This window comes from Bufo bufo, chromosome 4, assembly GCF_905171765.1.
Source record: "Bufo bufo chromosome 4, aBufBuf1.1, whole genome shotgun sequence".
In the NCBI taxonomy this organism is placed as follows: domain Eukaryota; kingdom Metazoa; phylum Chordata; class Amphibia; order Anura; family Bufonidae; genus Bufo; species Bufo bufo.
Window position 1 is genome coordinate 181,680,422 of NC_053392.1, and position 25,187 is coordinate 181,705,608.

The 25,187-nt window shown below is 41.9% G+C and overlaps 1 protein-coding gene and 1 long non-coding RNA gene across 4 annotated transcripts in view; one reads left to right on the forward strand and one right to left on the reverse strand.

The window, feature by feature from the left end:
- Window positions 1–25,187, forward strand: part of RSRC1 (arginine and serine rich coiled-coil 1) — a 321,466-nt gene that overhangs the window by 176,680 nt on the left and 119,599 nt on the right. The window lies entirely within an intron of this gene.
- On the reverse strand, window positions 1,442–24,449 carry LOC120997838. The gene is made up of 4 exons (XR_005778234.1): window positions 24,298–24,449; window positions 21,487–21,496; window positions 10,210–10,217; window positions 1,442–1,451 (listed from the first exon to the last, which is right to left on the reverse strand). It is a non-coding gene; the product is annotated as an uncharacterized LOC120997838 (long non-coding RNA).

Consider the following 25,187-nt stretch of genomic DNA (forward strand, 5'->3'; position numbering starts at 1 on the left):
TCATTATTTTAAAGAGAAAAGAAACTCATTTGCAAGAACAATGACAGCAGAAAGTGACTATTATTTGCATTCTTTTTTTGGTATAGCAATTAAATAGGCTGAAATATAGAAAACAAATTCCAAATGAGTAGATGATAATTTTCACAACTTGAAAGAGTAAGTAACTTGCATGGGGTGACTGTTGGGAGACATTAGGCACTTTTCATTATTAGAATCTACGGTCTGCACAAAGTGTCACCGAAAGGGTAATGTAGAAATGTCTTTTTATAAAGAGGGGAATAGATATTTATGAAAATACTTACAATGGATCGGCAGAGGAGATTTTTTCAGCATCGTTCTAACCTCTAGGAAGCAGATGGCTGCCCTGAACATAGGGGGTATAGGGCTGCAGAGATAGCAGTTGCACCCGGGCCCCTCTGTCACATAAGTCATCAGTATTATAAATGGCACTTGGCAGGTGGGGCCTGTTACTCAATTTGCTTGTTAAATAGGTATTCCAACTTAAAATAAAATTAGAAAATGGCTGCAAATGTTATCAGGCATGCCACTTACAAGCTGTCTGCATGTGACTGCTGCAGTCAGTCAGTGGCCGCAGTGGTTACGCACTGTATTTTACCAGCATCACCCGTCGACCAGGGGCGGATTGTGATCCTAAAGGGGCCATGGAAAAAAATATCTAAAAGTGGCCCCATATTGTAGGAGTGTCTAAATTGGCAGGAGGTGGAGCAACAAAAATCCACAGTGCCGCACAATATATTGCCCCAAAAGCTGTCCCTCTGAGTTGGCCATCAATAGAGGCCATTTTCTCTCCTCCTCTTCCCGTTGTCTCCAATTAAGATATGGAGCAGAGTGCTTAGGAGGTGAGATGCTTTACATAGTTGAATTCAGGAGGGCATGTCGATGGCTAGGTACATGAGTACTTGATTCTCACAGAGTTAATTACCGCTGATAGCTTATTATGTACCTGGACAGCAGTAGAGAGGAGGGCTTGGGCAGCCCCTGGGCATCAGCCCACCGGGAAATTTTCCTGTAAGGTCTATAGTCTATCCCCCCCTGCCCTCAACCCTGCATCATTAGTATAGTAAGCAAGCTTCAGTGCCTGAATTTCCAAAGGAAAGTAGAGGTGAGTATTGTGTTTTTTTTTTTTTATTGTTTATTAACAATTGCAGCTCTTTTTAATCTTTTTCTGAATTGGATAACCCCTTTGTGTTTTGGCACTGACTTTCAAAGGTTCTTTTACATAGTTCAGTGTACTAATAATAATAATATCATCAGTTAATATATGTCCTTGGTTTGATCTAAATTCCCATTGCTAAAATATCCTTTCATTAGAAAGTTAAGTGAAACTCATTATGGTTTCTTTTACAACTTTTGCACATAGCTTTCCCAGACCTGTAAATAGCAGATCTGTATATGCGCTTATACATGCACTGTATTTTGTATTTGGGTTCCTATTTCAAATCTAAAGTCACATCTCTATAAAATACACTGCTCAAAAAAATAAAGGGAACACAAAAATAACACATCCTAGATCTGAGTTAATTAAATATTCTTCTGAAATACTTTGTTCTTTACATAGTTGAATGTGCTGACAACAAAATCACACAAAAATAAAAAAAATGGAAATCAAATATTTCAACCCATGGAGGTCTGGATTTGGAGTCACACTCAAAATTAAAGTGGAAAAACACACTACAGGCTGATCCAATGTGATGTAATGTCCTTAAAACAAGTCAAAATGAGGCTCAGTAGTGTGTGTGGCCTTCACGTGCCTGTATGACCTCCCTACAACGCCTGTGCATGCTCCTGATGAGGTGCGGACGGTCTCCTGAGGGATCTCCTCCCAGACCTGGACTAAAGCATCTGCCAACTCCTGGACGGTCTGTGGTGCAACGTGACGTTGGTGGATAGAGCGAGACATGATGTCCCAGATGTGCTCAATTGGATTCAGGTCTGGGGAACGGGCGGGCCAGTCCATAGCATCAATGCCTTCATCGTGCAGGAACTGCTGACACACTCCAGCCACATGAGGTCTAGCATTGTCTTGCATTAGGAGGAACCCAGGGCCAACCGCACCAGTATATGGTCTCACAAGGGGTCTGAGGATCTCATCTCGGTACCTAATGGCAGTCAGGCTACCTCTGGCGAGCACATGGAGGGCTGTGCGGCCCTCCAAAGAAATGCCACCCCACACCACACTTACTGACCCAATGCCAAACCGGTAATGCTGGAGGATGTTGCAGGCAGCAGAACGTTCTCCACGGAGTCTCCAGACTCTGTCATGTCTGTCACATGTGCTCAGTGTGAACCTGCTTTCATCTGTGAAGAGCACAGGGCGCCAGTGGCGAATTTGCCAATCTTGGTGTTCTCTGGCAAATGCCAAACCTCCTGCACGGTGTTGGGCTGTAAGCACAACCCCCACCTGTGGACGTCGGGTCCTCATATCACCCTCATGGAGTCTGTTTCTGACTGTTTGAGCAGACACATGCACATTTGTGGCCTGCTGGAGGTCATTTTGCAGGGCTCTGGCAGTGCTCCTCCTGTTCCTCCTTGCACAAAGGCGGAGGTAGCGGTCCTGCTGCTGGGTTGTTGCCCTCCTACGGCCTCCTCCACGTCTCCTGGTGTACTGGCCTGTCTCCTGGTAGCGCCTCCATGCTCTGGACACTATGCTGACAGACACAGCAAACCTTCTTGCCACAGCTCGCATTGATGTGCCATCCTGGATAAGCTGCACTACCTGAGCCACTTGTGTGGGTTGTAGACTCCGTCTCATGCTACCACTGGAGTTAAAGCACCACCAGCATTCAAAAGTGACCAAAACATCAGCCAGGAAGGATAGGAACTGAGAAGTGGTCTGTGGTCACCACCTGCAGAACCACACCTTTATTGGGGGTGTCTTGCTAATTGCCTATAATTTCCACCTGTTGTCTATCCCATTTGTACAACAGCATGTGAAATTGATTGTTACTCAGTGTTGCTTCCTAAGTGGACAGTTTGATTTCACAGAAGTGTGATTGACTTGGAGTTACATTGTGTTGTTTAAGTGTTCCCTTTATTTTTTTGAGCAGTGTATATATGATTTAATTTTCTAAAGGAGTTCTGAAAAATGAAAGGTGGAATCTGATTGGTTGCTATTGGCAACTAAGCAACTTTTTCTTTACACCAGTTTTGAAAAATCTACATCATATTCTCCTCCACATTACAAATTCAGCTTTTAGCTGATACTAAGTTTGTTCTAATGATTTTACTCTTCCATGGTTAAAGGGGTTGTCGAGGAGTAGAAAAACATGGCTGCTTTCTTCCAAAAACAGCGTCACACCTGTCCATGGGTTGTGGTGGGTATTGCAGCTAAATCTTATTCCCTTCATTAGAACTGAACTGCAATACTGGACACAACCCATGAACAGAAGCCGCACTGTTTTTGAAAAAAAGCTTCTATATTTTTCTACTCCAGGGTAATCCCTTTAATTCAATTGTTTTATTTCATTACATTACATTGTATTTCTTTTATTGAATTTCCATGTACCTTATTGCATATCCATAACCTGTCTATTGGTGGGAGCTTTATTCTTGACACTTTGCTGCCTCTATTTTTCCCCACTAATTGAACTGTTAGTTTATTCATCAACATCCTTTGCATTCAGTTATGCTAAGGTCTTATGCGCACTCGGTATACACCGATCCAAAATACAGCTGTAATGTATTTTATGGGACCATGCATGCCACTGTAAAAAAAATTTAATATACAACAAACTTTTGAATGTAGAGACTTGTCCGAGAGAGTGCACCTCCCTCACTGTATTACACTGCCCACAGTTCAGCAGAATATGGTTCCCAGTTGCACATCATATTATGGCCCAAAATTCTAATTTTTGCTGGGTTTTTTTGTACTCTGTTATGATTCTGTTTCCTCAGGTCAAAATGTACTCTTTACATTGTATAGTCAAATGTCTCGATGTTACCTACATTTTTTTGTGGCTGCAGATTGACTCTTTGTACATACAGATGTATTCACACTTAAAGGGATGTCTAACCTAGTGATATGTCTCCAATGTCTAAAGTGAGTCAACCCATTTAAGGGTTTTCTGGTTTCATCATATTGATGGCCAATCCTCAGGATGGGCCATCAATATCAAATTGGTGGAGGTCCTCAGGTGTACTTTTTGAATTAGGTTATACAGTTTGTCATAATACCAATTCAATATAATCTTGAGATTGTGTCAGGTTTAAAGTTGACAAGTTAAAGATTTCCACAGATAATTTTTCAAAAGGAAAAATGAGCTGGCCATTTTTCAAGATGGAAAAAAAGAGAAAGCAACCCTCCACAGATTCCTCCACCCCGTTCTGAGACTGCTGTGGTCCCTGTCTCTCTCCACTTCCTGTCCCAAATCAACACAACGGAGTTGCCAGTGATTGGCTGAACACAAAAAAATTTCGGCTCGTCAGACTAGGACAGGAAGCTGAGAGCAGCGAGGATCGGAGTAGCATCTGAACTGCAGTAGTGGGTGACTTCGGAGGTGAGCAGTGCTTCTTTTTTAGCTTTTGCATAGTCTGCCATTTATTTATTTTTTATTCTCCATAGAAAACCCTTTCATGGAAGGACACATTTGTATGTGACCGTAAAAAAAAAAAAATGCTTGTTTTAAAAGTGTGGTACATTCCAGTTTAACCATGTTCCCAGTTCTTCTAGTATACTTTCAAAGAGAAAACCACAAATAGATAATTTCTGCTATTATCTCTTCACTTACATTGTAGTCTCTTCCTCCGTTTACTTCCTTCATACCTTGGAACATTAGTTTATTATAGTTGAATATACCAATTTTATTTTTTATTTTTAATCCTTGTTAAAGTGAGATTGTATATTTGGTAGCTCTAGAAAATATTCCTATCTTTTCCAATAAAGTTTCCAAATAGCGTTAGATTTCTCAGTTTCAAATATATGCATTATTCTCCATATCTTTAATATGCTTTTGAAGCGTATAATTATAAAATGGATGTGACAGCCCAGCCCTCAAAAAGAACAATTTGTTTATTCTTCACATAGCTGTCACCCCTGATTTCTCTAATTTAACACCTTGAAATGTATTAAAAATACAATGAGATATATATCATTTTGGCCTCACTGCTTTGATTTTAAGCAATGTTTAAAAATATTTCAACACCTTAATGCTTCGAAACAATCTGAAGTTAAGGCTGCAAATTTATTTATCAAGGTTTTAAGATGTGCGTGTTCATATATGTACATACTGTATTATATATTCTCTTTCAGTGTGTGTGTGTGTATGTATGTGTATATATATATATATATATATATATATATATATATATATATATATATATAAAATTATTCTACACTACATACAGCAAGTGAAAAACATGTTCTTGAAACCAGGAAAAATTGACAGACAGAATCTAAGTGAATTTAATTAGGGCCAAATTGTGATGGCTAGATGACTGGGTCAGAGCATCTCCAAAGCAGCAAATCTTGTGGGGTGTTCCTACTATGCCGCTGTTAGGACCAACTGAAATTGGTTCAAGGAAGGTCAAGAAGTAGAATGGTGACACGTTCAAGGGTGCTCAAGGTTGACTCATACACGTTGGAAGCCAAAGCTTGATCAGTTGGTCCAAGCCTATAGAAGGGCTACTGTGGCACAGACTGCTGAAAAAGTTACCTCTGGCTATGACACGGTACCTCACAGCATGCTGCATATGTGGTTACATAACCACAAACTAGAGTCACCGCATCCGGGATTGCAATAGACACACAAGCATGAGAAATGGGTGATGAAGCTATGGAAGAAGGTGGTCTGGTCTGATGTACATATCATATTTTATTTTACGTCATGTGGATGGCCCGGTGCATGTACATTGCTTACCTGGGATGTATTATAAGAAGCCAAGCCAGCAGAAGCAATGTGATATTCTGGGCAATGTTCTGCTGGGAAACCTTGAGTCCAGTTGATCATACCATCTACCTACCATGGCAAATGCTTTCCCTAATAGAAGTGTTCTCTTTAAGCAACATATCTGCTCCTGTCACTCTGCAGAAAATGGTTCGATGAACATGATAGAAAGTCCTAGGTGTATGTTCTGTCAGTAGTTATACGGAGAGTGTCAATACTACGGTGGGTAAGAATGGCTACTGATCCACAGATTAATTTGGGATACTCTTGCTTCTATCTTTACTTTCCAGCTTCACATGGTCAGTTCCCCCATCTCTGGCCATTAACTATCTAACATAGAATAGACTACAAAAGAACAAGACATATTTTTCTCACAAATTTCTAAAACTTTTGCATTGTTAATTTTTTTTCCAAAAAGTACAGTTAAAGGATCACTACCTGATGAGAGGGGCTTGGAGGGAAAAAAAAAATCTCACATGAACTGGGATATCAGAAGTGTGGCTGACATGTTTTCCCATGACTTTGTCTACAGACTGACACTTCTGTGCATGTGAGCTAACATGGCTTAATTGGGGATTCACACTAGACTTCAGTTGATTTAAGAGTAGTCAAAGGCTCAGCCGCAAATTACTGCACGTTTACTCAGATCTGCGAATATTTATATAGAAGAATAGCTTCTTCTGCTTAGGCTAACAATATCACAGCTACTTCCCATGTTTGAGCAGATGTTAAGCAAGCCGTGGCTGAATGTTAATTTTGAGAGGGTTGCATGTTTTAAGCCCATCTGAAGTGGGCTGGTTTCCCTGCCCGCGTACAATGCTGCATCCCTGGGGGGAATTTTCTGCTAAACCTCTTTATTTCTCTCCCGCTATATGGACTCTCTCAAGTCAGTATAAAGCAGATCATCCCTCGACTAAATCTCTTCAGCCTTTGTTATTAGGCTCTGTAGACCTGTAATTAGGCCTCCTGGCAGGCCTTGCAGGCCAGTTAATGGTCATATGGAGATTCTATGAGGCAGACTGGCTTTGAATAAATCCTTGGTTAGGATAGGTTTATGGGTCACTTCCTACCTGGACTAAGCTTTGTCTCTGTGCCCTACGGGCTGACAGGGAGCAGGTTCCCTTGACCATGGACAGCTCAGTTTGCTTCTCAAGCCCTACCCTGCTAATCTCTAGTGTAAACAGAGGATTTAGCTGAGCTTCTGTCACTTGCCAATCCACTTGGGTGTTAGTAAAGCTGTTCATGAGACTTCATTATAGAACAGCACATTCTGAGAATCAATCACTCACGACCGCTGACGGTGGAATACTGCCATTTTGTACAGTAGCATTGGAATACTGTATTATTAATTATATAACCATCTTACTGACTAGTAACATAAGAAACTTTCTTGTTATGAAACATTTTTACATTTGCTACAACTTTAAAAGACAGGAAAAAATAAAGATTAACTAAACTGTTTGGGGCAATATGTAGACTTTCAGCCATGTTGCTTGTTTTTTCCCCCCAATGTATTATTTGCCGAGGGGAATGATCGAAATGTGTTCTGTTTATTCTTGGTAGAGTTTGTAGAAGCAGAAGACTCTGCTATGTTCTGGTTTAATGTGAATAATGTACTTGGACCTGATCACTAGAGAGTATTCAAATGTATTCAGCTAACTAATATATAAAGGAAAGGAGACTGCTTAATACAGAATCAAAATGGATGATGACAGATGTGTGTGGAGGGACCACATACGTCGAGCCTCTGATTTAAGTCTGCTGGAACTAATAGGATCATTGGTTTACTTTCTTGCATGCCATTTTTTTTGTCTAAGGACGGCTCAGTTAAGCAGGTTATTTTGTCTCCAGATATGCAAAATGATCAAGTCAGCAGCTGGTACTGAATATGAAATGGAGACTGACAGCAGAACACTGACCAGCTTTGTATATTTTTTGTGACACTTTTCATTGGTACAGTACAAAAGGTTTAGGCGTGCATCCCGTGTAGCTGATTTATGTGCAAGCAATTCATCTGGGAAATGTCAGGATTTTATATATTTCAAAGTGTATTTTTAACATTCGTAACTGTTAATAATCTCCAAAAAGACCAACTGAAAAGTGCCCACATGAAGTCATATAGTAACATATATAGTAATATACTGCAGCGCACAAGAGTCTTGAATCTAGTCACTAGCCAGACCCTATGAACTACACATCTCCTATAGAAGAAAATTAGTCTTTGTAGCCCCCTATTAACAAAAATATTTTAATCTTTATTAAACACAGTAATATAGGAATTAAAAATGACTCTGCCATGGATAGAGCAGTAACACTGGGGCTACCACAACAGAATGGTAATGGCGCTACAACAGTGCCATGACCACGCAATACCAACTGGGGGATATTGGTCAAAAGATGATAAAGTGCATTCTGCAGCAACAAAAAGATAACAAGAAAGTAGATAAAGCAATTCACTGCTGTACAATTTAAAGTGCTAGAACAAAGCCCTAGAAGACCATAGGTCAAGAAATGTAAATCTGAGATGTACCCATCAGGTCTGTGCACCAGACAGGATGACACCTGCCTTGACGCGTGTTTCGGTGAGGCCTTCATCTACATTGTGTAGTGGACAGAACCCTTAACCACAGCGCTGCTAGGTAGTTCCAGGGCTGCAGCTACTCTGGAACACCTGATCAGCAGGTGTGTGGGGTGTCGAACACCCACCAATCAGATATTGATGGCCTATCCTGGCCATCAATATGAAAATCCTGGAAAAATCCTTTAATATCAGTAGTAATGCAAATTAATAGTAATATCTTAAAGTACTAAACTTTCTGCAGTGCTTTACAGCAGGGCATGTAAAGAGCATGATTCAGATATAGTTCAAGTGTAAACTCATTCGATTATGGGTATAGTTTTACATGTTTTGGATCAGAAAATATTTTATTTTATGTAAGTGCAGTACAGGTGAATATAGAGAGCCATTATTTCATTCATATTTAGCATATTACATTTTATGCACTAGATTTCCAATATTATTCATTACCAGCCAAGAAGCTGATGGCTGAAGATAATCAATTGGGTCTCCTAGTTTTTAATTATTTGGACTGGATAGAATATGCTGTTAGACAGAAATCTTTTCATGTGGTGATTACTAAATGGGGCCAGAAACTAGACTTGTGTATCATCTCTGGACAGTGTTCAATGCTTGCTATTCAGAGGACATAAACAAGATAAGATAGTGTAGGAGAGAGGAACATGGGAGTCAACCTGTGATAAAAGAACTGGGCACTCTCAGGATATAGGGATCATACAGATATTTATTATGTATAAGACAATAAGAAAGGACAATAAAAAGAGAGAATATGGCCCTCCTATTGTACTAAACGGCACTTCCTCATAGGGTTGTTGCGGGTATCGAAATTTCGATACCCAATCGATACTTTTGTCCCGGTATCGATACGATACCGGGATTTCCGTTTTTTCGATACTGGGCTGCGCTTCTGCGCAGTCTAGTATCTCTGAACATGAGCGCGCTGCTATCGGCGCGCTCATGTTCTCTCTCAGCAGCACGGGGAGAAGGAAGCTGTCCTCCCTCCCCCTGTGCTGCTGCCGCTGCCACCAATGAGAAGAGAGGGGCGGAGGAGGGGCGGCAATGAGAAGAGAGGGGCGGAGGAGGGGCGGCAATGAGAAGAGAGGGGCGGAGGAGGGGCGGCAATGAGAAGAGAGGGGCGGAGGAGGGGCGGGCGCACTGTGCCACCAATGATAGGATTACTATCGGAGCGATGGGAGGAGACATCAGCTTCACTAGTGGGCGTTCCTTTTCCCTGCGCTGCGATTGGACAGCGCTACAGCCAGGGAGAAGGAACGCCCACTAGTGAAGCTGATGTCTCCTCCCATCGCTCCGATAGTAATCAGCAGCATGTGGAGCAGGAGAGGAGACAGTAATGGGGCACTGCGGGCGAACGGAGCGGCGCCCAGGACTAAATGGTGAGTGCTGAGACATCGCTGGGCGCCGCTCTGTGTGGCCTAATAGTGAAAGTCTGGACTCATATACAGTAGTCAGTCTTTAACACATACAGGAGGCGGGTGCCGGCAGCAGAATCGCATTGCCGGCACCCTGCCCCTGACAGGGAGCTGCGATCAGCGGCAGTTAACTGCCGCTGATCTGCTAGTACCCGCCTCCTGTATAAAGGGGTAAAATCATTGGTGGTGCAGTGTGCCCCCCCCCCTCAATCCCCCCATCCCATTAAAATCATTGGTGGCACAGTGCGCCGGCCCCTCTCAACCCTCCAGTATTAAAATCATTGGTGGCAGTGGCCACAGGGACCTCTCCACTCCCCCTCATTGGTGGTGCAGTGGCAGCTTCTGATCGGAGCCCCAGCTGTGTAAGCCTGGGGCTCCGATCGGTTACCATGGCAGCCAGGACGCTACAGAAGCCCTGGTTGCCATGGTAACATCCCTGATGCTGTGTGCACAAAGCACAGAGCAGCAGGGACAGTGTGGAGTCCTATTCACCCTGATAGAGATCTATCAGGGTGAATAGGAAAAGGGATGAAAGATCCCAGGTTCTAGCCCCTAAGGGGGGAAATAGTTATTAAATAAAAAGTGAAAAAAAACAAAACACTAAAATATGAAGTATAAATCACCCCCCTTTTCCCAATTTCACATATAAAATATATAAATAAACATATTACATCGCCACGTCAGAAAAGTCCAAACTATTAAAATATTTAAAAAAAATCTAGGTGGTGAATGCCGGAACAGAAAAAATAAAATAAAAACTGCGCGATTCGCCATTTTTAAAAATGAGGAATGCACGTGGCTTTTTTTGTTTATTTTTTTCGCGTGGTATCGAATGGTATCGAGTATCGCAATACTTTTTCATGGTATCGAAACCGAATCAAAAATTTGGTATCGCAACAACTCTACTTCCTCACTATAACTAGAACTATGAATCTAGATGAGTACTAATAGCTTGTATGGCATATTCCTGAAATAAAACGGCAATAAAATGGTACAATCGATCGCTAAATCACAAATTATTCACACAATAAAAAACGCTTCACACAATAAAAAACGCATAAATAGCGTGGACGCTGAATGTTCACTGGGAAAACTCCAAATGTCACTGTTGCGAGTTATTCCCAAACTCACTGGTAAAGTTCTGAAGCTCCAAAGTAACAATTATTAAAGGCACTGTGGCGTGATAGTCCCACAACAAACAGGTATAGCTGCGTCCCGCTCTGGATTCAACCAGTAGCGTCCCACTGGGCGAATAGCATTCAAGTCTTGTTAAATCTCCTGCCAGCAAATATTTGATCAAAAAGATAGTCTTACCGGAAACTTTTTCCTCACCACTTCGCTGCACACCGTCGCTCTGCTGGGTCGCGTTTTATAAATTACCTCCAGACTTTTTTTGAGCGGTCAGGTTGTTGAAATCCCACGTAGGTAAAAGTTTGGCATGTGCAGCCTGGTCTCTGCTGTAGGCCATCACAAATTTCTTATACTTTAACCTTATCGTGGTGTTGAGCGGTGTGGTACGCGGTTCCGGCACTATCTGTTGGTCCTCACTCTTTCAAAGTTCGGGGTCCTGTTAGAGCTAGACGCGTTTCGGGGCTTAAGGTTGCCCCTTCTTCAGTAGCCGTACACATTGCATAGAAGTGGGTTGATGGTTGAACAACAGTTGAATAAACAATCATCTGGTGAATGGTCCTTTCACAGACACGGCCATATACATTTTAGTCTACAGTTGTTTAAACTGCCAATACACATTTAAAGAGTATTCAACCAGGCGATGGATGGAAAATCTTTTTGTTTACATTCTTTCAAAGACAGATCTTTCTTCGGACTATAGGATGAAAATATTAAACACGGTCGACTTTGTTTCAAAGGATAATGGTCTGTCATCGGTCGACTAAAACGATAGATCATTATTAAATTTCACCCGACAAACATTCTTTTTGGTTGAAATTGTCCATTTTGATCAATTTTGGACTTGTGTGTATGGCCATCTTAAAGGTAGCCATACATAGTCACAATAGGTGTCACCTGGATGATCGCTTGGCTGACTAGTATCTCTCCCTGCTGACTCACATAATATAGACATTTGGTTTGGCTGAGCGTGTATATGTTACATTGAGTAGAGAGTCATTGGCAGACACTTCAGGCTGTGACTTATCTTCTGGCAGATCAAATATGTAAAGAGGTATCTCCCAAGGAAGAGAACCATATAGCTAGTGTCACCTCTTGGAAGTTGGTCCCTATGAGTCAAAATAGGATTTTTAAATAAGCCTTGGAAGTTGATAAGGGAATATAGCCAAGCCAGATATCCATCCTGGGAGAACAAAACGGGAAAAAAATCGGTTCACCCGAATCTTCTGTCTCCCAACATCTGTTGCGGGAGAGTAGAGAATTTTCCCTATGCAGATTGTTGTCCGAAGCCACCATTCTTGCTGGGTTCGGTTGCCAATACACTAATGTGTATGTGGACCTTTAGACTTTATGTATTATTGACCCTTGTGGTTTGGATCTTTAATCCATAGTAATCTGTGTGAGAGAATTTTTTTTTGTTGTGGCGCGCTACCGAATTGCTTCTTGGGGAGAATATAGTGTTTAAATTATACACTATACATCAGCACATATATTGAGCAGTAGGAGTCCATGTGCTACTGTGCATGGTCATTTCCTTCTTCAAGATGACTTTAATCCTTTCCATGCCAAGGAGGATGTATGAGAGACATCTTGCTACTTTACTGGCTGTACTTCAGGCTGTAAGGTCTAAAAAGCAGTGCAAGCAACAATGCAGACTGAGATTCAGCTGAAGTGGGAGCTGCCGTTCCCAACTTGGTTTTTAAAGGCTCCACCCCCAACTGTATCGTGGTTAACACTGTGATCTCAGTCTTTCTATAAAGTTTAGTTTTAAAGGGGGTTTCTGGTCTGCATCAAAATCCTTTATTGAGGTAGCTGTAATTTTGTAATGTATAATTTTTTACGTTTATTGTTTCGGTCTTCTGTTTTGGGCTGTGGTCACATAACCATGTCTATTTAGCTCCTTCTTACTTCCTGTGATATTATGGGAGGGAGCTTCAAACTAGCTAGAGCTGAGGCAGAGAAAAGAGGAGAGCTTTATGGTTTTTGGTTGGATAAAACAACAGGAAGTACTACATACAAGATGTGAACCAAAGTGATTTGTTCACTTGGTGAAAATAGGTTAGGAGAATCCAAACTATAAAAAGAAAGCATGGATAAGAATTACATAAGGTAAGCAATTACATGAGCATATCTGTTAGGAAACTACAGTAATCCTGGAAAACCCCTTTAAAACAGGACCTGTCATACCTGTAACTTCTACCTGAGATAGAGTAGGTTTAAGCAGTCCCCTCTATCTTCAGCTGGTTATGATATCAGCCAGCAAGGAGGGGCAGTGGGCACAGGCAGATGAGGAGAGGTTTAAATCCTCCTGTCCTTGTAGAACTGTACAATAACTGTATAATTTCAGACAAATTGAAAAGATATCAGTCAGTGAGAAAATACATTTTCAGTAACTATCACCAGAAACTATAGTTTTCAATTATTTAAAACAAAACATTATGGAGGTTTTCCAGATAGATGTAATACAGGTGCTTTTTGTGCCCATATTTTGATGCAACACCCGAACTTACCGTGGTTCATCATCACCAGAGTTATGGCATTATGATTTTAGTTCTGATGGACACCATACTTGGTGCTAGACACAGCCCATAAACGCTCAGTAGGTTGATCTCCTGGATGGACAGGTTTTACTCTATATAGACAAGGAGACTAGTAATGACCAGTTGTCAATTTATTTTTCCAGGAAGAGTAGCACAGGAATGGCAGAAAATAAGAAAAGATGGTCTAGAATTGTTTTATGTTAAATGAAAGTATCCAGTAACAGGAGTACATTTTTGGATGATCAGCGAAATTCTGATGGTGTAGATCAGGGATGCTCAACCTGCGGCACTCCAGCTGTTGTAAAACTACAACTCCCACCATGCCCTGCTGTAGGCTGTCTGAGCATGCTGGGAGTTGTAGTTTTGCAACAGCTGAAGGGCCGCAGGTTGGGCATCCCTGGTATAGTGGAAGAAAGGGATTAGTGTGGTATGGTCAGTGCACATATCTCATAATTAACAGCATCAGAAGCAATACGATGTGTTCCTTGCATGTGTCTTAATCATTTTATTACTGCTATTTTCAGTACCAACACTTTGTTTTAATGCAAGGTGCATTCTTGGTAGATATTTGCAACTTTCCATTCCTTGTGTTTGAAATTTCTGAAGGGATTTAAGTGAAGGAGAAGCATATGGCTTAACTGATTTTGATGCAAATACGCACACTAATTATGGATGGATAAATATCCGTTTTTTCCCCTTGATCTTTATCACACAGAAGTTTTAGGACTTAAACTTCTTCAGTTTTGACTCTGGACCGATGGTAAATGTGGCGCACGTTGTCATCTGTGATTATGAAGGAGCATGGCTTAATCACCTTGTCATCCCAATCACGTGCATTGATAATTACTCTGCGCTCTCTGTATACATGTGTATGATGAAGCAGGGCTGTCTGTTGTTTGCTCTATGTATGGAATTCGTCTGAGCTCTTACATGGAGCTGCGATGTGTTCTGATATTGATGCATACTTTGATTCATCTCATTTTTACAAACGCCTCAAGCAACTTCTCTCCTCGTGTGTCTGGAATCAGTCCCTAGCTTGACAAGCAGCAAAACACACAACCTGTAGGCATTTTCAGCTATTTCTATTTTTCTTCTACTGTTTTTTTTTCTATTGAATATACCTGGCAGCTGTGTCACCTCAATATCCTGTCCTAACACCAATGTCATAAAAAAGGTAAAAAAAAAGTTTTATTTGTGGCATAAATTAATCATGCTGCCATTCTTATATACGGTGGGTGTGTAAAGTGGCATGACTGCCATACTGTATATTATAGTGCATATCATCATATAGTACAGTACATTAATAATGCCATCATGATCAATAAAAATTAGAGATCACATAACCACCGTGGAACTTCACAGATTTTTACAGGTCTGGTATCAGGAGGCCCCATGAATGGCTTGAGTCTGCCAGAGTGGGAGCAGTCTTAGGGTCATGCACACAAACCTAAGGGCTCCGTGTCCCTATTGCGGACTACAAATGACCCATTGACTTGAATGGGTCCGCGATCCACAAGATACATCAAAACATGAGACATGTCATATCTTTTGTGGAGCACAGGCACAGATCAGAAGCCCACGGAAACTCTCTGCAGCGCTACCGTGGGCTTTTGGGTCTGTGCCTTCGCACGCAAAAATAAGACTGAAGGTAAGACATGTCTTATTTCGCCGTATGTTGTGGATTGTGGACCCATTCGAGTCATACGGAGTGCACACAGCCGGGCACAGAGCCCTTACATTCGCATGCATGAGCCCTAACTTGGGCTTTTCCACTCTGACTTACAGAGGGATGTCTTGAGTCTGAGGCCTCCATTAGCTCATATTTTTGTAAGAATGTTTTAGTACAGTCTATACTTTCGCTTTGACTTCATGTTCACTGACTATGGTCAGCTTTTATCGGATTGTGATTGACTAAGCAAAGGTAAGCACAAACATAGTGATTAGTTTCAAAGGGAATGTGTCACTTATTCATTTATTTATTTATTTATTTATTCATAATTAAAGCCAGTTACCAAAGCAAATAAATATTTTTTTCAGATCAGTTTTTATTTTCTGATACAAATTTTCTCTGCCTTGATATTGGAGCAGCCATCTTGTCTAAGTTTCTCTGCTACATTTCCAGCAGCCATATGGACCATAAGAACCTGTGGTCTGGAGATGAACCACAGGTTCTTATGTGTATTCCGGTAATGTTTTTCGGCAGGGGAAAATACTACTGGAGTACACCATGTCATGCATAGCCAGACATCTCTGGACTCGATTGCGGACAAAAATAGGACATCTATCTATCTTGCAGGGCCTCGGAACAGAACTACCACACAGTGAAATTAATTGAAATTATTGAAATTAATGTGTCCGCACCCCTTCTGCAAAATTGCAGAACAGATGCGGACCCAGAACTACGGACGTCTGAATTGGCCCTAAGGGCTCTTTCACACGAGCGGAGGCCGTGCGTTTCATCCGCAGCGTGAATGACAGCCAAGCCCCGCTCTGGACAGCAGAGACACGGAGCATTAATATGATTGTTATTGCTCTGTGCCTCTCTTGGACCTTTTTTAATACGAAATCACAGTGAGATAAAGTTGTCACCGTGATTTTGTAGTTAAAAGATCACAAAGAGGCAAAGAGCATTATCAGTCATGTTACTGCTCCGTGTCTCTGCTGTCCGGAACGGGGCTTGGCTGTCTTTCACGCAGCGGATGATACGCACGGCATCCGCTCGTGTGAAAGAGCCCTAAGAGTTGCACTGTTTCAGGAAAAATAAGCTGTTCATTTCATCAATTTCATACCTCTTTCGAGTGACCATACTTGTCTTGTGTCTTATACTTGTACCTAAGATGTTTTTCGGCTCAATAGCCACCCCATATTTATTTCCTGCACTTTAATTGCTGGAATCCTGATGTTATCCGTTTCCATATTGGCTTATTTGAATTTCTAAGCCAGGAATATGACCTGATGCGTGGAGTGTTTTTATTTAATCCGCGGCCCTCTAACTCTAGCATTTTGTTATTAATGAGCGTATTTGTCATTGTCTTATTAAATACGGTGCAATAACTGTGCCATCTTTTCCAGCTAGTTTCATTTGCCCATGTTTTCTTTGTTGGGCCAAATGAATGAAATTAGAATAAACAATCTCTAAGTCATTTGTAATCATTGGCTGATTAATGGAGTTTAGTTTCGCAGCCATTATTCATTCACTAGCACCTGATATCTTTTCCATAAACAAATTATGTTTGGCCAAATTATGAAATTAAATGAAGCATTTGATGAGTTTATGATTGACCCTTCCAGCTCAGTGGCCATTAGTCAATGTCGTTGCCGCACTTAACCGCTTGACAAATGCGCTGTCTAAAGAAGCACACGGATTTATTATGATTTCTGATTAATGCATACTGTTAGGCAAACTAGATTCTAATCATTTCTTGACTCTCGTTTTAGCAGTCAAGGAAGAATTTCATCGCTGATGAAATACATTTATGTCTCTGTAGATTTAAGGATGATTATGAAATGCTGACTGGATAAATCTTGTGATGTTCCAAAGGATTTTACGAAGAGCATATTTTATTTAACATCAGCCAGTTTTAGGTTCGTCTTCCTTCCTATGGGCTTGTTATTATTTGCCCTCCATAATTAATGGAAGCAATTAAGTGGAAGAATGGACATTTATGAACTTTTATTTTTTCTTAAAATTCACATCATGTTCATCATGTTAATGTTATGCACATGTTACTGAGTAGGTGCAAAAGCATCTCCCATTCATGTGGGACTTATCAAAATCCTGTTTACACCTAGCAAAGGGAAAAGATGATTTACAACATACATCTCCCCTGTGGAATTCTTCTAGGCTAGTGGTAACTGATTTTTGTGGACAAATCAGTATGTCAGTGTTTTTAAGCATTACACCCCATAATTAACATTGCTTTGCTAAAAGGTTGTAATGCTGTGCTGCTTCAATCAGTGCCTAATGTTCTTGGCTTCATTCCTCTTTGTAAGTAGGAGTGGTGCGTATTAGGCTCATTAATAAGCACATTTTTCAGGTGCCTCCTTAACATTTCCAGCCAAAACACAGTTGTAGCGTTCACATCACTTAGCCATAATGCGGCCATCAGTTTATCCGCTAGAGTGATCACATTAGGCTGGGTTCACACGGGCGTGACGGATTTGTTCAGGATGCGTCCCGGGTGTACTGCGGAAAACCCGCGCGAGTAGGTACCCAATTGCAGTCAGTTTTGTCTGCGATTGCGTTCCGTTGTTCAGTTTTTATCGCGCGGGTGCAATGCGTTTTGCACGCGCGTGATAAAAACCTGAATGTGGTACCCAGACCCGAACTTCTTCACTAAAGTTCAGGTTTGGGTTCGGTGATGTGTATATGTAAGGGTTAAAAAATAAATTAACTCACCTCCTCCAATTGATCGCGTAGCTGCCGGTCTCCAGTTCTTTCTTCAGGACCTGTCAAAGGACCTGTGGTGACGTCACTGAGATCATCACATGGTCCAATCACATTGTCCATCACCACAGTGATGTACCATGTGATTGGACCATGTGATGTGACGTCACCACAGGTCCTTTAGCCGGCAGCTCATGATTAAAGAAGTAAGAAGAGATCGGCAACTACGCGATCAAGAGGAGGAGGTGAGTACATTTTTTCTTTCTTTTTTAACCCTCAGTTGACCTTCTACTAAGCATTTTGTATTAAAGAATGCTATTATTTTCCCTTATAACCATGTTATAAGGGAAAATAATACAGTGAATAGACTGTCATCTTAGCAACCATGTGTGAAAATCGCACCGCATCCGCACTTGCTTGCGGATGCTTACGATTTTCACTCAGCCCCATTCACTTCTATGAGGCCTGCGTTGCGTGATAAACGCACAATATAGAGCATGCTGTGATTTTCACGCAACACATAAGTGAATGGGTCAGGATTCAGTGCGGGTGCAATGCGTTCACCTCATTGCACCCGCGTGGAAATCTCGCCCATGTGAACTCAGCCTTACAATGCCAGCCATTGCACTTCCAGATCAAAATGTCTGAGAGTGGAAAATCTACCTTGGCCGCACTATCCTGATCCTCACTCACAGTAATTGTTTCATCACAACTGGATGTTACATCAGAACGATATTTGGCCTATTGCCTTTGTGAAGACAGAGGCGCCACTTGGGAGCACTGTACTTACCTTTTGGGCTCGTGTTGTTTATAACTTGCAATGTGTGTATCAAGGGTTAAGGACCTATCCCTAATCAGTATGTCATTCTTATGTCACTGTACTTTGTTTAAAAAAAAAAAATAAAATTAAATCCTGTGCCATGTGCTAATTACCTATTTAGAGTCAAGCAGGTGGAGATACTTCTGAGAGAGGACAAACTGGTTGTACTCTAATCATATCCAATCTGGCCCTTTAGATCTAGATTACAGGATAACAACACATGCACAAGATTTTGGATGAGCTTGTGATAGGCTAGCCCTCTCCTCAGGGGTGACAATCAACCCAAATAGGGTGGCCACATTGACTTCTTTCTCGAGTGTCTCCACCTCTAGGGTGTACCCACATAGGGTTTATTAGGGATTCCGCCCCCACAGGGTTAGGTATCCGGACGGGGACGCCCATTGCGGGGCAAGTTCCTCATATAGATAGGTAGGGCGTAACAGCCCCTGTCCCTCACATAGGGCTTTCTAGGGCTTACCTGCCCTGTTATCCAACAACGTACAGGGGCGAACACGCTTGGCACCTTTCAGTATGGCGATCCACCATTACAGGTCCATCTCTACCTTCAACATCGTTTGAGAGTACCCTCGGTCTACCTCCACACCTGGGTGAGAACGTTCCTGTATATATATTTTTTCACCATATTGTACGTGTATGTTTAGTCTAGGCCCTTAGGGCTGTTTCATTTTGTTTGTCACAGAGGTTCACCCTCTAGCGTCCATCTATTTTAGAATTACCTATATTAAATGCTAAATTTTACCCCTCTGTCCCCTAGGGGATTAGTACCATTGCCACATTAACTTGGGAGTAAATAGGCCTGGTCGTCGAACTTAGCCTTACTGTTCTTTCTATTCCCCCAATAATGTGCCAGTAAGTGTCCCCATAGATGCCCCCCATCATGTGCCAGTATCAAGTGGCAAACCCCCCCATGTCCCAGTACCAACTGCCTCTCTCCCCCCCATGTCCCAGTATCAAAGTGCCATCTCTCCCCCCTATGTGCCAGTATCATAGTGCCATCTCCCCCCCCAATGTGCCAGTATCAACTGCCTCTCTCCCCCCCCCCATGTCCCAGTATCAAAGTGCCATCTCCCCCCCCCTATGTGCCAGTATCATAGTGCCATCTCCCCCCCAATGTGCCAGTATCAAGTGCCTCTCTCCTTCCCACCCACCTCCCCATGTGCCAGTTTCATAATGCCATCTCCCCCCCAATGTGCCAGTATCAAGTGCCTCTCTCCTTCCCACCCCCATGTGTCAGTATCATAGTGCCAACCCCCCATGTGCCAGTATCATAGTGCCACCCCCCCCTCCCCAATGTGCCAGTATCATGTGCCTCTCTCCTTCACCCCCCCATGTGCCAGTATCAGGTGCCAATCCCCCCCCCCCCCCCCCATGTGCCAGTATCAAGTGCCTCCCGCTCCCCCCATGTGGCAGTAACAGTCCGGTATTTAAAAAAAACAAAAACACATACTTACCTCCACGTCAGCGATGCGATGCAGCCTCTTCCGGCCTGTGTCCCGCACTGTATGTCCATATATGGAGTCAGTGCTTGTGTATTTCAGAAAAGTTTCTGCTGGGACTGGAACCCACGACCTTCTGCATTAGAGGCAAGGCACTTACCCACACATCTACAACAGCTGCATAGCCTCTGCCTGAAAAAATATGAGACTTCTACTGTAGACTCTTATAGCTTTAATAGCCAGTGTACATCCATACATATGACACCTGCCCGAGCACACTCAGCACTGCTACATCTATACACATAACAGCTGCCCCAGCACACCCAGCTCTGCTACATCTATACAAATGACAGCTGCCCCAGCACACTCAGCTCTGCTATGAGATAGCTGCCCCAGCACACCCAGCTCTGCTACATCAATACACAACAGCTGCCCCAGCACACCCAGCTCTGCTACATCTGTACACATGACAGCTGCCCCAGCACACCCAGCTCTGCTACATCTGTACACATGACAGCTGCCCCAGCACACTCAGCTCTGCTATATCTCTATCTACTGTATAGTAATACTTACAGACATATAGATATAGCAGAGCTGAGTGTGCAGGGGCAGCTGTCATGTGTATAGATGTAGCAGAGCTGAGTGTGCTGGGGCAGCTGATATATATATATATATATATATACACCTAAAGAATTAGGAACACCTGTTCTATTTCTCATTAATGCAATTATCTAGTCAACCAATCACATGGCAGTTGCTTCAATGTATTTAGGGGTGTGGTCCTGGTCAAGACAATCTCCTGAACTCCAAACTGAATGTCAGAATGGGAAAGAAAGGTGATTTAAGCAATTTTGAGCGTGGCATGGTTGTTGGTGCCAGACAGGCCGGTCTGAGTATTTCACAATCTGCTCAGTTACTGGGATTTTCACGCACAAACATTTCTAGGGTTTACAAAGAATGCTGTGAAAAGGGAAAAACATCCAGTATGCGGCAGTCCTGTGGCCAAAAATGCCTTGTGGATGCTAGAGGTCAGAGGAGAATGGGCTGACTGATTCAAGCTGATAGAAGAGCAACGTTGACTGAAATAACCACTCGTTACAACCGAGGTATGCAGCAAAGCATTTGTGAAGCCACAACACGCACAACCTTGAGGCGGATAGGCTACAACAGCAGAAGACCCCACCGAGTACCACTCATCTCCACTACAAATAGGAAAAAGAGGCTACAATTTGCACGAGCTCACCAAAATTGGACTGTTGAAGACTGGAAAAATGTTGCCTGGTCTGAGGAGTATCGATTTCTGTTGAGACATTCAAATGGTAGAGTCCGAATTTGGCGTAAACAGAATGAGAACATGTATCCATCCTCTGATGGCTACTTCCAGCAGGATAATGCACCATGTCACAAAGCTTGAATCATTTCAAATTGGTTTCTTGAACATGACAAGGAGTACACTGTACTAAAATGGCCCCCACAGTCACCAGATCTCAACCCAATAGAGCATCTTTGGGATGTGGTGGAACGGGAGCTTCGTGCCCTGGATGTGCATCCCTCAAATCTCCATCAACTGCAAGATGCTATCCTATCAATATGGGCCAACATTTCTAAAGAATGCTATCAGCACCTTGTTGAATCAATGCCACGTAGAATTAAGGCAGTTCTGAAGGCAAAAGGGGGTCCAATACCGTATTAGTATGGTGTTCCTAATTATTCTTTAGGTGAGTGTATGTGTGTGTGTGTATGTGTGTGTGTGTGTGTGTATATATATATATATATATATATATATATATATATATATATATATATATGATATACCAGTGCTGGGGCAGCTGTCGTGTATAGGTCTATAGATGTAGCAGAGCTGAGTGTGCTGGGGCAGCTGTCGTGTATAGATGTAGCAGAGCTGAGTGTGCTGGGGCAGCTTTCATATATATATATATATATATATATATATGAGATATAGCAGAGCTGAGTGTGCTGGGGCAGCTGTCATATAGAGATATAGAAAAGCTGAACGTGCTGGGGCAGCTGTCATATAGAGATATAGCCGTGCTGGGTGTGTTGGGGCAGCTGTCATGTGTATAGATGTACACTGGCTAGAACAGCTAACAGAGTCTAACCTCCTAACGAAGCTGAGGCGAAACGCGCGTCAAGGTTTTTTGCCTGTCCTGTGCCTGCTGTTTCTGCCCTCCCTCATGTCTTATGGTATGTTGTGATTTTCGATCTGATATCCACGGATGAGTTTTGTTCACAGCCTTCATTTGAAGGTCTGGTGTATGGGGCCTCATCTATTTTGAGAATCCCATATGGATACTATTTCCTGTCTATGTTCCCATTGTGCAACATTAGGATCCAGTGTTTGAGACTCTTCTAGTGGCTATACACTAGGGTGATTATCACAAGTATTACTTTTTAGTGGTTTGTATTATACACCACCTTTCCTGTGAATCACCATACTGCATAACATTTACACACCTGACGTGTTCCATCTCTTGGCGGGTTACAGAGACACAGACCGGGGGACTGCGGCATCCGGGGTTTTTCTGCTGATTCTTCAAATCCTTTTTTTGTTATCTTAAATATCTCAATAATCATGAATTGTTTATTATTATGACAGGCAAGGCATCTGTATCGCTGTCCTGAGGACCGCAATACAGATGACTATGCTCGGGATTCGTCGGATTCGAATTTTGAAAATGAGGTCGGGATTAGAGTCCACGAATCCTTCGAATCCAACAAGATTTGCCGCTTATAGCATCAGGTTGTAAATGATGATGTTGATTCATTTTGCTTAAATTAGAAATATTGTTTAATTAAGCATTAGCCGTCTCTCAAATTAGGATATTTTAAGGTGAAATTTGCTGTGTGATTGGCTTTATTAGCCATTTTCTATTTTCTCATGCTGCTGTTGGATCTGCTTTAATCATATTAGACATACGGTAGAGCTTCTTCAGATGAGTCTAATGGATATAACTGGAGAGAACAACTAGTTACCAACTTTGTCTCGCCTAACAGCAAACCTATTCACTCATCTTGTAAAAAACAAAAGCAATTGTAATGGTGTATATATAAAAAATCCTAAACTTGGAGCATAAACAAGTATTTTATCTGTAGTGTTTCCCCTTATAGTAAGCTTGAGAAAGTTAATCCGGAGGAAAGGTAGCGAAGAAAAAGAAGAAACCATTTTTTTGACCCTTCACTATGACAAAACTGTACCCCCATTCCTCTCGTGTCCTATACATACTTCCAGTTGTGGCCTCTTTCACATCAGCATTTATTTCCCGTATTCTGCTCTGGTATAGCAACAGAACAACGAAAATAACAGTAGTTTCGGCACATAACTGAAGCAAAAGAAGACGAAAATGCCACAGTGACAATAATGTGATCCGTTTGGGAGAATCCTTTATTTTATTTTATTTTTTAAACGGAGAAAAATGTCCTGTATCTAGGATTTTTTTTTTCTCATCTATTTTTAGCGAACTGTGTGACAGATGTCCCGAATGGATGTGATCATAGTGTATCTGCTTAGTGGCCACAGGAGTTCACATGAGTACTGTTTCAGCGCACCCACTGACTCTATTTTAGCTGGTCATGATATAGATACCCTAAGACATAGAAAACTAGAAGTTCTTAATTTCTGTACTTCTAATTTATGACTCAAAAAAATGAAACATATAGACATTATTCATTGGTCTTTGTAGTCTAAAACAGATTTCTGTTATCCTTATTGCTTTGTCACCAATTTAAAGGGGTTGTCCCATGAGTGATGTAAAAAATCTAAATCATATTGTACATGACAATCTTTTTCTAACAAAGCTAGAACCAGACCTGTACCTCACATGGATCCAGAGATCTCCACATTCATTGCTCTGCTAGATTTATATCAGCTGACCGCTTAAGGGGGTGTGTTCTTTCTGCTGCAGTTCAGGAGGTGTGTTCTTTCTGCTGCAGCTCAGGAGGCGTGTCCTTTCTGCTGCAGCTCGCTGCCTTTCACAGCTCAGGAGGCATTTGAAGGATGGAACTGAGCATGTGTGTCCACCTGAGCGAGGTGAACAGAGAAATAAGAAAAAGAACACACAGCTGGTGGTGCTATACAGATACATTTTAGTAAATAACTCGGAGGCTATACTAAATTTGTAATTAAATGCAATTACAAAAGTATTCAGGTCTAGGTGCTGGTTTGAGAACTGCAGATTTTTTTTCATTTGACAATGGTAAATGGAAGCCTCTGCCTAGCTTACCCATGTAGAGCCAGGTATGTCACTGGATACTCCAATGCTCATGTTAGAGGGGCTGAGTGGGGTCAGAAGGGGATGTGTCCAGGTTCAGCTCTGAACCCCGAAAACCCCTTTAAATATCTGTCGGGCACGACCACGGGCCATGACACACGTGAGAAATACGGATAGATAATATGTCCAGCAGACACTCGTGTGAATCCAGCCTAAAGTGGGCTGCCTGGGGTTAACCATTTTGGACTGGCAAAGTTGGTCCGTCAGCCAATTATTAAGCATGTTGTTTATATGGTGCTAATACATCTTCAATTACTAAGCACTTTGTAGCTTTAATAATAATTTAAGTAGCTTCTTGATCTAGTTCTCACAGAACTACATGACAACCGTTGGATTTGCCTTTGGCAAGCAAAACCTCATTTTGCCGCTGTATTAAGTATTTACTCTTTGGACAGCTGGCAACACAATTTACGTGAATGAGATTTTCTTGGGAAAACGTTAAGTGATTCGATTACTTTTTTAATGGACTGTAAAAGCTTGTGGTAACACTTTTATGGGTGATTTGCCTATAATGTTTAGTTTATTCATTCTCCTGTACATGACTATGGGCTAGTCATTCATACTGCTAGGGTCACACACTGTATTTAAGGTCTTATGATTATTATAATGTATTAGTTTTTATATTAACCCCTTTCCGCCCATAGTTGTACATATA